Raw genomic sequence first — 2916 nt, forward strand, 5'->3', positions numbered from 1 at the left:
ATAGCGCTCTGTGTAATGATAATGCGTTTTCTGGACCACTGTGTTCTCTGGTCTGGTCTGTGCTTGCGATCGTACTGTGTGTTTTGTCCATATTGCCCCCAGTGCACATTAGTTGTGTGCCCGAAAACCGAACCCCCCCGGGGGCGCCTCAACCCGGTCTTTACCGGTTTGCGCTGTGCCATAATTGCACTGGAAATCTGTTCCGTGGCCAGACTTGGTTGGAAGATACCGCGAATGTACGAAGGTTTGGGGTTTTTTTCGCTTTATTTTAGTTTTTGAAACACAGGCCAGTCATTTGGGGCAATTGTTATAGGTGGTGCCTGGGTTTTGTAGGTCGCTGTCCTGCCGTGCTGCTATGAAGGGGGGGGGGGGGGGGGGAAGGCAAGCTCGAATCCTTGGCCGGAAGCGCGTCCCATTTTGCAGAACCGAAACCGTAAGGAAATGCAAGTTAACGTGATTTTAACGATCCTGTTGCGGGTTGAACCGAGTTTTCGTGTCTGAATCTTTTGCGCAAATTGTTGCTTCCTTGCAATAATGCAATGCAATGCGGCTTGCGGAGGAGATGCATGTTGCATGTTTAAGTGCCCCCTAGCCTCCTTTTTATGCGACCGGGTGGAGTTTTTTTTTCGGCAAAACACAAAAAAGCGTACAAATGCAAATGAAGCTAATCGAGTTTCAATTTTATAGCTACGATACAGAAGCTTAATTGAGAGCTCAGAAGGAGCGTTGCTGGAAGGCACTAAACGAAAGTTATGTCTTCATTTGTGTAGCTTGGTGGGATTGGCTGCATGAATGAAATTTAATAACATTTTCTTTACTCATTTGTAAGTTAATTTCACATTTGATGTAAGTTACAGTAATCATTTAGTTGTTTAACTGACTATTTTAAGAAAGTTGTAAGCAGAGCTGAATTTTTAGGCTTCAAATTAGCCTAAAAATAGTACAATGTATGATAGGGGAAAGCGGGGCAAAATGGGCATGTTAAGCAGTTTACTGAATATTCCTTTGAATATTCCACAAAACACAATTTTTCTTTCATTAATGTATGCCTCAACCATTTATCTATGGATTAAAATTGACACATAGAATAAAAACAACTTAAAAACATGTAAATAATGTAAAATAAAAGTTGATGTTTTACGAGAAGCATTTTTGACACGCGGGGTAAAATGGGCATATCCCTGGGGTAAAATGGGCATATGTAAACAAACTGTGAAACGTCAAAACACTGGGGCAAAATGGGCCACAACAACTGCGCTTAGGTAATGGTCTATGCTTTTGCGCACGTTTCGTGAAATGTATTTTCGTTCTATCTTTTGTTTTGCTGGTCAGAAAAGCCCTTAAAATTCTTCCAAAAATATGTTATCAAAATTAAAATAGTTTTTACACGTTTAAATCTACAAAATCGATTCTTTTGAAGCTGTGTCTGTTATCATTATTGAGGCGACAAATACAACACCATAGCCTCACCAAACGCCATTTGTCAAAAGTATCTGCCCATTTTGCCCCAAGCGTAACTGCCCATTTTGCCCCACGTGAAGCATTTTTGTATTTTATGTTATATTAGTATAAATACGCATTCGATCGCCTTGCTTTCTTCAGACAAATTGTATAGAAATATCATATCTTTAATAATATATACTGTAAAACTTCAACGCATCCCTGTGACACTGGGTTAAGCTTATTTTCGAAGTGCCAAAAATTACATCAATATGCTACTAAAACTTATTTTGCACTTTTCTTGGTTATTTGTTGTGTTAGGGTTATGAAACTTACATGGTGTTCATAGAACACTCCAATGAATACATTTTGAGCATTGGAAAGTATCTTTGTAGTCAAATAATGCTTAAATAGAGGGTGCCCATTTTGCCCCACATGCCCATTTTGCCCCGCTTTCCCCTATGTATTCCACTTTGTGAGACATAAAACGACACATTAATATCGCTATTTTTGAACAAAAAAGAAATCTTCAGACACAGCTGAAGAACGCACCCGCTTAGACCCGCTGTCTTGTGGCCCTCGTCCCGAGCCGCCATGCCATCCACACGACCATAGATAATAAATTAAACCGGAACTTGTGAAACGCGTAATAAAACTGATAAGATGATTTAACACGGTCGTAAAACTGGCCTATATCGTCCTCAAACCGGGGCGCACATGTGTGAGGCGTGCCCTGCTCGTGCTTTACGTGCGACGTGCGGCGTATCGCTCTTGGTTGGTGTATATTTTTGCTAGCGCAAATATTTTCATAACAAGCAGAATGGTAAAACCCACAGACACGTGTGAGGTTTGGTTAGAAATTCGCGAGCTAAAATGTATTGCTCTTGCACCGAACGTTTGATGGGTGTGAAAAATATGATTAAGTTTTTACTTTTCTCCCAAAACACGCGATAAGGGTTTGCTTGCTGGTACGGACGGAGGGAAACGCGCGTGTGAGGTAAATGATTCCATTGCCCGCGTGTAGTAATGGCCCTTTAAAACGGGCACTGGCTCAAACACACGCACCGAAGGGAGCAAAGGCCAAACGAGATCCCTTCGTAATTTAGTTAATCAAAATAGTCACATTTCATCGCTCTGCCTTAGCGCTGCTGCCACCCAGGGGGCGGGTGGCTGGGGTTCCGGTTTGCTGATAAAGGTTCCCATTTTTACCAAACCGGTTCCCTGTCCACCGGCTCGGTGCCTGTTGAGCCCGGTGATTTCCGCTCCCTTTGCGGAATTTAAACATAAAAAATTGGGGGAAAATCAAAGAAACGCACTCGGTCTAAAAATTATTCACGCTAACACGTCGCTGGATCGTAAAATGTTTTATCCACAGAAATCACACACGCTGCGCAAGGGAAGGACGCGTTTTCGAGCTGCATGCCATTCATTTCCATCGCCCGGGTTTTGCGTTGGAACACTTGAGGGATGTGTATG

Source organism: Anopheles gambiae, chromosome 2 (assembly GCF_943734735.2).
Source record: "Anopheles gambiae chromosome 2, idAnoGambNW_F1_1, whole genome shotgun sequence".
Lineage (NCBI taxonomy): Eukaryota > Metazoa > Arthropoda > Insecta > Diptera > Culicidae > Anopheles > Anopheles gambiae.